The sequence below is a fragment of the Vulpes lagopus genome, chromosome 11 (genome assembly GCF_018345385.1).
Source record: "Vulpes lagopus strain Blue_001 chromosome 11, ASM1834538v1, whole genome shotgun sequence".
Classification (NCBI taxonomy): Eukaryota; Metazoa; Chordata; class Mammalia; order Carnivora; family Canidae; genus Vulpes; species Vulpes lagopus.
The window spans coordinates 89,242,239-89,256,015 of record NC_054834.1 but is presented as its reverse complement, the minus strand read 5'-3'; positions in this window follow the sequence as shown (position 1 = coordinate 89,256,015).

Here is a 13,777-nt window from a genome sequence, read left to right as displayed (position 1 = left end):
GGGACATTCATAAAAGGTATAATTTAAATATATTAAAATTTAAGGCATGTACATTAAATACTATAGAAGTGAAAAAGTAAGCCACAAGAATGTTTTCAATATATATGTGTAAAAATATAAAATTCCTGAAACTCATGAAAGACTACCCCATAGAAATGTGCACACTGAAAAAAAATATAAGAGTAAATCTGAAAAGTCAGCAGACATGGGAAGAATTCTGTTCACTAATAAGGAAATGCTGGTTAAAACAAGAAAAATACATCACAACCATCAAATTCGCAACAATGTAAGTTTCAAAATAGCAAGTGTTGTCAAGGAAAACAAAGCAATGGAACTCTTTCACTATTGGTGGGAAAATATAGGGCACAACCATCAAATTTGCTAGTAACATGCTAATAAATCTTTATTAGAAAAGTACTTATGCCTGTGCATATGGAGACATTAAGAGTGGGGCCCCGGGGGATCCCTGGGTGGCGCAGCGGTTTGGCGCCTGCCTTTGGCCCGGGGCGCAATCCTGGAGACCCGGGATCGAATCCCACATCGGGCTCCCGGTGCATGGAGCCTGCTTCTTCCTCTGCCTGTCTCTGCCCCCCCGCCCTCTCTGACTATCATAAATAAATTAAAAAGTAATAAAAAAAAAAAAGTGGGGCCCCGGGTGGCTCAATGGGTCGTACATGCGACCGTGATCTGGTTGTGAGTTTAGGCCCCATGCTGGGTGTAGAGATGACTTAAAAAAAAAAAAAAAAGTCACGGCAGCATTGTGTATAACAGTAGAAAAGAGTCCTATCCAGCACTCAACATTAGCAGTACATTCATATGACAGACTTCTGTACGACAGTCAAAATGAACAACCAAGGTTATGCATGTCAACATGGATATAGCTCAAAAATGAGCAAGAAAAGCAAGTTGTGGAACACTGCATATTTTATGACACGTGATATAAGATATGCAAAACAATACCAAATATTATGGCTGTATCCATAGAAAAAATACACAGGTTTGCTAGTGGGTACCAAGACATGAAGACTGGACTGGGGAAATTTACAGGTGTCATCAATTTTGTTTGTAGTATTTTATTTTATAAACTGCAGTTGGAAAACAAGTACTTTAGACCCTGCAATAATGTGGAGATTCAGCGTGCCGATCCCCTGCACAATCGAAAATCCATATATAACTTTTGACTCCCTCAAACCATAATAGCCTTCTGTTGACTGGAAGCCTTATTGATGACATGACTAGCTGATGAACACATGTTGTATGTTACATGTATTATATACTGCAATTTTACAATAAAGCCAAAGAAAAAATGTTAGGAAAATCATAAGGAAGAGAATACATTTAACACTATCATACCAATGGAAATCCACATATAGGTGGACCCAAATGGTTCAAACCCATTTGTTCAAGGATCAAGTGTACTCGTATTACTCCAGATTTTAGCATCCTTGAAGTAGTTTATAATTAAAATACATTTTTTTAGGATTTTATTTATTCTTGAGAGACACAGGCAGAGGGAGAAGCAGGCTCCATGCAGGGAGCCCAACGTGGGACTCGATCCCAGGTCTCCAGGATCAGGCCTTGGGCCAAAGGCGGCGCTAAACCACTGAGCCACCCGGGCTGCCCTAATTAAAATATTTTTTAAAGAGCACATACACATACATTCTGAAATGATTACTTTATCCACACTGCTTTAGGAGGAGAACATGTGTTAACCTTCCTACTCAATTGGGAAAGAAATTTGAGACAAGTGGTTTTCACCAGCCATATTCTCAAATAATAGCAGAATTAAGATAGAGGGGGCCCCTTGGATGGTTCAGTCGGTTAAGCATCTGACTTGATTCCGGCTCAGGTTGCCATCTCAGAGTGGTGAGATTGAGCCCCACATCAGACTCAGCTCAGGGTGGAGTGTGCTTTTCCCTCTACCTCTGCTCCTCACTCTCCACTCACTCGTGCTCTCTCTCAAGTAAATAAAAAAAAATTTTTTTTTTAAAGAAGATACAGAAATTATTTAAAACCAATTTTCCTATTTAATTTTTTGCATATAGGCATTTTTCTTTTCCTCTCCCCCCAATCAGTTTATTTCTTTATAAGACATATTTTTAAGTGATCCAGATTCTATATAAATTATAGGGAATGAGAAATGAAGTGAAATACTCTTCTCTGTCTCCAGCATCCCACTCCCCTCTCCAGAGATAACCACTGTTTTTGTTTTTAAAGATTTTATTTATTTCAGAGCAAGAGAGAGTGCATGAGAGCACGCAGGCGGGGTGTGGGGGTGGGAGGAGCTGAGGAGCAGAGGGAGACGGAGAGAGACTCTCCAGCAGACTCCATGCTGAAAGCAGAGCCCAACTCCAAGCTCAATCCCACAACCCTGAGATCATGACCTGAGCCAAACCAAGAGTCAGATGCTTAACCAACTGAGCCACCCAGGGGCCCCAAGCACTGTTAATGTTTTGAAATAAATCCCTATGTAGATATATTTATATCCAAAACAATATATTTATACCCAATATATATATTTATATTGTGTTCTTGTATTTTGTTTTTTCTTATAGTTGTTACTGTTTTTAACATTAAAAATGTTAACAACCCTAATATCATTTAGGAAGTTGCCTTTTACACCAGCAATGTTCTGGAAAAACTTTTTGCATATAGAGACTTACTCTATCATATTTCCATTCATAGTTCTTCTATTTGTCTCTTGCCGTGGTACACGGTTATACCTAAAGTCAAAATACCTGGGCTTGAGTCCTGGATAAGCCTCTTACAAGACATGGGATCCTGGGCAAATGACTTATTTTCTCTGGGCCTCATTTTAACCTCTGAAAAACTGCCTGAAGAATACCACCTTCCTGGAGCTCCTGGGTGGCTCAGTGGGTGAAAGCAGCCAGCTCTTGATCTCAGCTCAGGTCATGATCTCAGGGTCCTGGGATCGAGCCCTGCATCCGGCTCCACAACCAGCCAGGAGTCTGCTTGAGAGTCTCTCTCTCCCTGTCCCCCTGCCCCTCTTCATGCTTGCACAAATGTGCTCACTCTCTAAAATAAATAAATCTTTAAAAAATAAAATAATACATCTTCCTCATGAGATCGGTTGTAAGGATTAAATGAATTTTAAGAGAGTCTGACACACAATTCATTTTTTAAAAATATTTTTTAAAGACTTTAGAGAGACAGCATGTGAGTGGAGGGAGGAGCAGAGGGAGAGAATCTTCAGGCAGGCAGAGTCCCCACTGAGCACAGACCTGACGTGGGGCTCCAGCTGGGACTTGCTCTCATGACCCATGAGATCGTGACCTGAACGGAAACCAAGAATCAGACACTCAGCCGACTGAGCCACCCAGGCGCCCCTAAAGCTATTTCTAACACTGCTATTAATGAACAGGTATTATTTACCTAACATGTTCCCCGTCCCTCTGAAGAAGGACGCTCCCTCCCACTCTACAGCCTGGTCTGGCCTTGTCCACCAGCAGGATCCCTACTGCCACCTGATCCAACTCCTCAAGCGAGACCAATCTTTTTCCTGAAACAGGAAGTTGCTTGTATTTGAAACCAAGAGTCCCAACTGATACAATTATTTGTCTAGTGCCCGTTCATTTTCTACCTACCACCAGGAGAAACAGTAAATGTAAAAAAATCAAAGACTCAAACTCATCATTTTTACCATCTATTGATTCTGATAAATGATTTGAAAAAAAAAATTTGCAGTTAGAGATCACAATGAAGATTTCCATGGGCAGAATGCTTTTGTCTTAGATTATTTTTGATGTAAAAATAGCTCATTTATTTGGTGCTTTAGAGTTTACACATGATTTTCATATTATTTGACCTACATGTGGAGCAAAAAAGTACACAGAGATTGCTGCTTTACAAAGGTCACATAAGCAGACAAGTGATAGATTCTCACAACTCCTTTTCAGTGTGCTCTCTCCAATTGCTGACCTTTGCAAATGAACTAAAGCGTGTTATATCTCAAGGGACACCAACACAGTAATCTACTTATTCTGGAACTTTAGTTGGTCTTCCTTTTCTCTTCAGTGTTACCACTTTCTTGTAAGTTTTCATTTTTAACACCTCAGACTCTTCATATGGATGGATATATTTTGTTTATGGCAAGAAAAATGCCACCATGTGCTCCCTCAGAAGAACTTTCCTGACAGGTATTTCGAGAGGAATTGTGAAACATTCTGGTAATTTGTGTAGAGCTGTTGGCATTTCTGCTTCACAAACTGGAGAAATTCATTTGGAAGTCTTGCAAATTACTCATCTTGGAGAAAGAAAAGTGCTACATTCCAAACTTATAGTTTTCAAAACAAGCAACTTCTTTACTTTCCAATTTATTCTCATGTTCCTAGCCATCCTCGTTCCTTGGGGTAGACCATCGTGGTGGCCCCTATTCTCTACCTCACTTGTATCCACACCTCTTGCCATTTGCTCTTGTCTTTCTCTCACTAAAGACACAAAGCCCTTTCCCCACCCCTAGATGTAGGTTTTGTGACTAATAGAATGAGGTGGAAATGACTGCACCAGTTGGGAGACTAGGCCTCAAAAATTTTCATGCATTTGCATGCTCTCCCTGCCCAGAATGTTGCTGTGCGAAAGACATCTCTGAGCTAGCTGGATGGTCCTCAGAAAAGAATGAGAGATACATGGAGAGAGTCCCAACTGAGGCTACCCTAGAGCTTTCAATAGTTAGATCCCCTGACCTGAGCAACTTCAGCCAAGACCAGCAGGGTCACATGGCCACCCCCTCACTGACGCCGATGTGGGAGCCATAAATGCAACCCTCTAGTTATGCCTCTGAGGTTTCATGATTGGTGGGTATACAGAATTGATGTGGCAGTAGATGCAATACATGCTCTTAAACTCATACACATATGGCTTTAACCCTAATCATAAATTCATTCAGTCTGTTCAGGTCCACATACCCTATTTTCCCCAGAATCCCACAGACTATTTTATTTACTAAGTCCAACACAACTATACCTCAGACACTCTAACTCCCAATTAGATCAAAACAATTCCAACTTAATCATTCCCTTATTATTGTGGTACAGAAATTTTTCTCCCTTTATCTTTCTGTCTCATTTTATCTTCAGACTTGTGAGCATGAGAGCCCAAATATCAGAGATCTACAGCCCCATCAAACCTCCTTGGACTCATTTATTTCATGAGGTTGCCAGATAAGATACAGATTTCCCAGTGAAATTTGAATTTCAGATAACAGCTAATTACTTTTCAGTATAAGTATGTCCCATGCAATATTTGGATTATATGTATGCTAAAAAAATTAATCACTTATCTGAAATTCAAAAATTTTTAAAGATTTATTTATATATTTTAAAGAGCAGAGAAGGTCAGAGAGAGAGAGAAAGAGACAGAGAGGGAAAATCCCAAACAGACTCCCTGATGAGCACAGAGCCTGATGTGGGGCTTCATCCCAGGATCCTAAGATCATGACCTGAGCTGAAATCAAGAGTTGGATGCTTTAACCAACTGGACCACCCAAGCATCCCATTTAACTGGGTGTCTTATATGTTGTTGTTGGTTTTTTTGCTAAATCTGGCAAGCCTACTATTTCATGAACATTTGGGGGGAGTAAATGGAAGCTCTTTCTCTTTTCCCCACATAGGAAAAGAGAAAGAGCAGGCCCAGGTGCAGCTAAGTCAAGAAACCAGGAAGTGGAATTTTGGAAGAGTAGCCCGAACTTTGTTCTTTTTGGTAGTTCACAGTCTGGAAATTGCTCCTGTAATGAATAGGGAAAGGTTCATTGAAGAGTTCACAGTGAAGAAACCCATTAGGTGACTTCTCTTGGCGGGAGTTAGATACCTTCAAATCACCAAGAAATAATATATATAAGAAATTCTTCTAATGCCCTCATTAACCTCAGCATTATTATTATGATAATTATTAGAACAACTGTTAAATCTAGGTGGGAGGTATATGGATTATAATTATACGTGATTTTCACTTTTCCTGAAAGTATGAAATTATTAATAGTAAAGTTGGGAAGTCAATTACTGAGGTACTTACCTATTATAGCAACCAGGTGTACTATACACATGTGGGGAGGGGGAGATTTACTTTTTGGTCATTGTTTCCCTTTCACCAATTAAGAATTTTAGGCAAGTCAGGGGATCTGATATAATGCAAGTGTTCATTTGACAAGAGCAACTTGCTGGTAGCAAAGTTTATTGAAGGATTTGATAGTTAAGTGTTAACGAAAAAACATAACGCTACAAGATCTGATTGAACATAGTATCATTTGTAAGAGGGAGGATAGAACTAAGGATAATGAAATGTGTTAAGTACCATCTACGCACCACCAATATGCTAGGTGATCTTTGAGGTGAGTTTTATCATCCCATTTTATACATGAGCTTAGAGCAGCTATGAACGCCCTCACTTAGGGTACAGCTGAGGTTAAAGACAGATATCTGATTCCATGGCCCTCATTTTTTGTACTATGCCCTGCTTCTGCCTTTTTTCCAGTCACATATTTGCACTGGAATGATTAATCACTGCCAAGTTTTGGGTTTTGTTTGTTTGTTTTTTGCAATAAGCTATCACTGGTAGAGTATATCCCTAGCCTTTGTAAACTGATCGCTAGTACGTGAAACTGGGAAAAATCAAAATGGAGTGACCAATATTTCTCTGAGAACAGTTATTCTGCAATTTTGAAACATGACAGATGGCTATTAATTTGTACTAGATCTTGTGACACACCCTCACTAAATATTAATTGAGTACCTATAGAACGGTGAGAGGTACTTTAGAAGAGAATGGCCCTTGCCCTCACAGAGTTTCGAATCTAAGAGGGAGAAGTGGCACAGAGGTAGAAATCTGGAGTAATGCAATTCAACAGTGCAGGAGATGTCCCAAAAGGACATCTGGTAGATGGAAGAGGCAGTGAAGGCTTTATGATGCAAAGAGGACTCATGATCTGGACTCCAAAGACATACAGGAGTTGGTAATGTTCCTTTGGTAAACAATGCTCCTTTGGTTCCTCTTGGTAAACACAGGAACAAAGGTGTCCAAACTGCAAATGAGAGCACAGGCTCTGAAAGCAGTGTGCATATGCTATCTTGTTAGTAGAGCTTACATCATTCTAGAGTGGCAAGTCTGTTCATTGATTCGATGAGCATTTGTTGACCATTTTCTTTCTACCAGGCACTGAGCAGAGTGATAATGAAACAAAGATAACAAGACACAATTACAGTCCTCTAAGAATTATAAACTAGAAGAGTTCATGAAACATGGTCATAAAAAAAGGGTGCTAGAAAATTATGTTGCCTCTTTTTCCACTAGGTCGTTTGTCCTTTTCTTTTTGATTTTTGAGAAATTTTTATATATTTTTGAGACTAGTCATTGTTCCTTAAATGCACTACAAACGTCTTTTTTCACGTTTGTAGCTTATTGTTTCCTTTTGAGAGGGAGAGAGAGGGGTGTGGAGGGGCAAGTAGAAAGAGAGAATCTTCATTAGGCTCCAAACCCAGAATGGAGCCAGACTTGAGGCTCAATCTCATGACCCTGAGATCATAACCTGAGCTGAAATCAAGTGTTGGCCACTTAACTGGCTGAGCCACAAGGCACCCCTGTTTCCTATTCTTTGCATTTTTAATGAAAAAAAAATCCTTTAAAGTTAATTGAGTATATTAGTATTTTGTTTTATGGTTAGGATTTTTTTTTTTTTTTTTTTTTTTGTATCATAGTTAAGAAATCCTTCCCTACCTTAAGGAATTTCAGAAAAGAGTATTCATTGGAATTTTTTCTGAAAACACTGAAGTTATTAAAGTCTGCATGCATTTGAAGTTCATTTTTTGTATGGTGTGAGAAAGTAATCTATTTTCTCTTTTGCCTTCTATATGAAGAGTTCATATTTTCAACTCTATTTGTTAAATAAGCATGCCTTCCTCCAGAGACCTGACATACCATCTTTACCATTTCTGAAGTTCTCTTAATTAATGAGTTGCTTTAGGATGTGTACTCCTGTACCTCTCTTCATTACTACAGCTTTATAACAAGCCTTCATATATTGAGAAGTCACTCCCTTTTCTTCTCCTTCAAGAACATCCTGGCCATTTTTGAGTCTTTGCTTTTCTATTTAAATTTTAGAATGAACGTGTTAAATTCCACAATACATGCATGGGAGTTTTATAGAAGAGTTGATGTGTCTAGCTAATATTTATTATTAATAAATAAAAGAATAGGTCAGCTTCATAAGTAATTGAGGGAATACACCTCAGAACCATAAGGAGATACCATTTGAACCTATTGACAAAAATTCAGAAGTTTAAGAATACTAAGTTTTGGAAAGGATAGATCAACAGAATCGCTTCTACACTGCCATTGAGAGTGTAAATTGGTATAAACACTTTGGAAAATAGGATGGAATTCTGTAATATTTAACATTTGCATATATTCTTTTACTTCTCTAGATCCAGTGTCCAGCTATCTCCACCCTGCTCTGTATTCTTAGAAGCTGACCTCTGTAGACTTCATCAGTGGGTTCTCTTGCGTTCCGGCTTCTCGTTGGGTTCAGCCAATGAGAGATCCTGGCAAAACCTTGGAGAGAAGGGTAGAGAGTGAGGTCAGGGTTTTCAGTGAGATCAGCTTCCTTTCTGCCAAGCTGTTGTTTGGCTGAAAAAAACCAGAGACCTCTGTTGGGTAATCCTCTGCTACAGCTGCAGCTACCCCCTTTAGGCTTGAATAATCACTTCCTCCCCTTGCCTCTTCAAGGATAGAGATTGTTATGACTCCCTGCCCTTGCTAGTCCTAGGGTGCTTCATCATCCTGTAATAGCTCCTTTCTTAAACTTTCCTCAATTACACAATTTGATCTTGTTCCTGCCAGGATCTTTACTGGTACAGCCTAAAACTCAACAATTTCACTGTCAGGCATACACCCAAGAGAAACTGGAGCAGGAACGCTTTCCAGGAGACATGTTCAAGAATGTCTGCAATACACTTTGCACACTTTGGTAATTAAAAAAAAAAAAAAAAAGGTAATGAGCCCAAAGCCAGTTGAGATATATTTGCCCAATAAAGCATCATACAAAAGTGAAAATTAATTAACTATAGCTACATGTAACAACACAAATGAATCCTAATAACAAAATGTTAAGGAAAAAATTGAAGCAAGCCAAAGAAGGACTTATATAGAATGATAATCTTTTTTATAAAATTAAAGATTATTTATTTTTATTATTTGTTTTAAAGTCAGCTTCACACCCAGGATGGAGCCCAACATGGGGCTTGAACTCACAACCCTGAGATGAAGACCTGAGCTGAGATCAAGAGTCGGATGCTCAACCAACTGAGCCACCCAGGCACCCCAAAGATCTATAATTTATTTGTACATATATATGCGCTAAAACTTTTGAGAAGTGAGGCATGAAAAATATCAAGTTTAGAACATTCGTTATCTCCAAGAGGAAGGTAGAAGGGATTAAGAGTAGCAAGGAGCACAGGGTAAATTACTGGTAACATTTTATTATTCTATGCTATGAACTGGGACAGAGGACTCTGGGGTTAAAATTAATAAAGTGGTAAGTAAAAACAAATGGATACTTAATTACTTTTAAAAATGAGTAGCAGGTTTAGAAAATCTGGAGTTCCAGGCTAAGATTTTAAAGTTCATTCTCTATATAATCTCCTGAAGTTTTTGAGCAGAAAGAGGACATAATTATACATTTAAGTTAACCTGCTAGAAGTGGACAAAAGCAGAAATTCAAAAGCTAAGTATCTTTTGCTAAAATCCAAGTGTGGACTGATAGAGTTCTGGCCCTAGAATCATGGCAGTGGCACTGGAAGAGAACAGGGAGGAAAGAGAGGCGGGGCTAAGAATTGAGAGTATTTTTGGTGGAAACACAGAAGGCAACAACAGGAGAGGGCTGAAACATGGGCCAAGAGTTAATAATCCAGGATAGATTCTTCCAAAACAGAATTTGTGAATTTTAAATATCGTCTTTTAATTTTTTTTTTATTTTTATTTATTTATGATAGTCACAGAGAGAGAGAGAGAGAGAGAGGCAGAGACACAGGCAGAGGGAGAAGCAGGCTCCATGCACCGGGAGCCTGATGTGGGATTCGATCCCGGGTCTCCAGGATCGCGCCCTGGGCCAAAGACAAGCGCCAAACCACTGCGCCACCCAGGGATCCCTAAATATCGTCTTTTAGGCAGATAGGAAGAATCTTAAATCATTTGATATTGTCTCTGTAGTAGCTAAATGAGTACTGAATGCTTCCACGTCTTAGGCTCTTCCCAGTCCTTACTGTTTACTGGGAACTGAATACAAGAGCAAAGCTGTGACGCTCCAAATCACTGCTGGGTTTTAGCTACATCTGCAAGATCAGTTTTATCTATCTATCTGATGGACAATATCCAAGTTTCTTTTTTTTCTATTTGTTTCTATAAAAGCGGGAAGAGTATCACTAAAAGATATAAAGAGACATCCCAGTTAAAAAGGTTAAAGAAACCCTGTCCCAAATAATAGTGTAAGTTATCACTGCCTGAATGTCAGTCATTTTAAATTCAGAATATTCTTCTATAAGCATCATTTCTCTTAAATATCTAAATGGCGCTCGATCTTTTGCATTCAATAAAAATAACAAATCTTATTAGTGAATTCGATCCTGTGGGTTGAGTTGTTAATCCCAGCACTCTATTTATACGATTATTTTTCAAGTTTATTTCCTATTTTTATCTTGTCCTTCAACTGCAGGATAGTTCAGGGTTACCTATTTTTAGTGCACTCAAGCACCACACAGCGGAATGGCTTTAACACTTCACTCTCTACCCCAGGGCAGTCCTGGACTGCACCCCCCCACACTGCAGGCCGCCCGTGCGTTTGTTATCTGTGTCTTCCACTTTAGAGGGTGAGTCCAAAGTTTCCTATTCCCCTCTCATAAGGAATATCCCTGTTGTTATAAGGGGGGAAAAAGGCAATAAAATATTTTGACCACCCCTGTATCTTAGAAGAGACCTCAAAAACCTTGTCTAAAAAATAAGAGAAGTCATTAATACAAGTATTGAAGGTAACATGAACAATTTTTAGTAATTCTGGGACTTTTGGCTCACTCTTTGTCCAGTCTTGGTTTTGGGAATCCTAATGTGAGAATTGTGTTGTTTAATTTCTTAAGAAAAGGAAATCAGACAAACAAGCTTGACTTCTTGAAGATGCTTTGACAGCTTTCTTTTCTTTTTAAAATCCTTGTCTAGATGAGCTGTCTCTGGAACAAGCTGACATTCATTTAAATATGAATTTAAAATCTGCCTCAAACATCTTTGATATCTGAGTAGGGGCCGAGATGCCAAGTGCATTTAAGGGATATATGGCTAATAGTCATGCAGGTTATCTGAATGAGCTCACTTCTAGAAGGCTGAACAGTGGGATGTGAAGAAGAAAAGAATATGTAAGTATGCCACGGTGTCGTGGAGCGAGCTAGCGGTGGTTGGGTGAACGGGAATGTATGTTTCCTCCGTCTCCGCCATCAGGCTGTCAATGCCATCTGTTGCATAATGTGAGGAACAACTGAGTTCCCCTTCAACAAACACTGGCAGTTGGTCTTTTCATTTCTTCCCAGAAGTACTTGTCTTTATCAGGACAAAGGTCTCTGGAGCATCACAGAGATTTTTGCTTTAAGGAATGTAGCAAAACTGAAATTAGGAATGCTTTCTTAAAACTTCAAGTGGTGGGATGCCTGGGTGGCTCAGTGGTTGAGCATCTGCCTTCAGCTCAGGGCCTGATCCTGGTTCTGGGGATCGGGTCCCACATCAGGCTCTCTGCGAGGAGCCTGCTTCTCCCTCTATCTATGTCTCTGCCTCTCTGTGTGTCTCTCATGAATAAATAAATAAAATCTTTAAAAAAAATGCTAAGTGGTCATAAAGAAATGAGAAGAAAAATGGAAAACTACTATATTTCAAGGGTATCTGTCCAACACAATGATCCTGATGTGAAATTCTGCTTGCTGCTCACTTGAAAGGGTAAGATTTACCCTAGAAATAGCAAAGATGTTGAAACTCAGTCACCAGGGTGTGGAATATCAAAGTGAAGTGTGGTTTCACTTGGTTGCAATAGAAGAAATGACACATGAACATTTATTCAGAGAGATGTTACATCTGTGTTATATTATTCGCACTATATTGCCCTTAGCACTTAATGTAAATGTAGTATAAAGTGATGAAGTTGTTCAGTTAGTTACTTCATGACTATTTTCCCCCTACTAACCTTTATTCTCCATGAGGACAGAACCATATCTATTATGTTTATCCTCCGTCTGTAGTCCGTAATGCATAATACTAGCAACAATTTGTTGCTAGAGGCTAGCATCAATTTGTTCTTACCATATGCTCTTCTAAATGCTTTATCGATGTTAAATCACTTAACCTATAACAACAATAGGTATTATTACCTCCACCTTACAAATGAGGAAACTGAGGAACAAACTCTCCAAGATCACATATCTAACAAACAGAAAACCAGAACACAGCCTAGGTACGCTGAGTCCAGAGTCTTCATTCTTCCAGATTGTCTGTCACATTAGGCACGAGATATAAATGTTTGTTGAAAGAATGAATGAGCAATTCAGTAAATTACTTTTTTTTAGATTGCCTGAGAAATAGATCATTTATTTTTTTTTCTTCTACTCTCTCATTGGAAATATTGATCCACCTCCCTACAAATGTTGTTAGGAAATAGTGGGAGGCAATAGTAATGTCGGTACAATACTATGACAATGGCCAAGCTTCGATCTCGATTCAGCTATTGCAGGATTTCCTCAAATTCAAAAGAGACACCAAGGAAATTGTGGTTATTTAGATTAAATTTGCTCAAAGTTGACATGATTTCCACTTTTAAACATATTTTGCCATAAATGCATATAAGCAGATTAGAAGGCACAGAATCTTTCAAAGTACTTGTAATAATGGCTTGCAAACTCAGAAATTCCTGTAAGTGAATTCATTTATCGAATTTAAAAACATTCATTAAGTGCCCACTCTGTAAAGTGCTATGGCATCTAATCATTTCCCCACTTTTCCCCAAGGCCTTTATTATTCCTTCTGCAGAGTAGAATAACTGAATGCTCACCGTCTCTAAATTTGTGTTCACTGTGTATTTTAAGTTTGACTTGACTATAGCTTGTCTCCATTTTAACAGGTTTCCACAAAGGAACAAATTTCGCTGTTTTGCAGATAATAGAATTCTTTAAGAATTACAAGGAATAACAGGTGTGTTAATAAATGTATTTGTTCCAAAATTCTACTTCATGATAAAATTGAAGTAACATTTCAGGAGAGATTTTACTGCTTTTGCTAAAGTCCGTTTTGTTCGGGAGTGCAAAGGGTCTTGAGTAAGGCAGTGAGGTCTGCGTGCTGGGCCAGAACAGCAGAGAGCGGGGTCCCAATCTCTGTAATGCCACTAATTCACTGGGAGAGCCTATCCAAGCCACTTAACTTCTGAGTCCCAGTTTCTCCATTAGTAATACTAAGGTTCTATGGAATGACCCTTTGTCTCTTCTAGAAAACATATGTTTTAATGAATTTTCACACCAGTACTGTGAATATAATAGTAACATGATTTAAAGTAGCCATTTGGGCAGTGGCGTTGCGGGGGTGGGGTGGGGTGGGGGGTGCAGACAGGAGAAGAACCTGTCCTTTGTTGAAATCTAGATTCTATCTATTGTTTCTGTATGAAGAAACAGAATGGGATATGGTGAAGTGACTTGTGTAAATGATCTCATTCGGGAGGCACCGAGGGGGCAGAGACTTGTCATTGCCA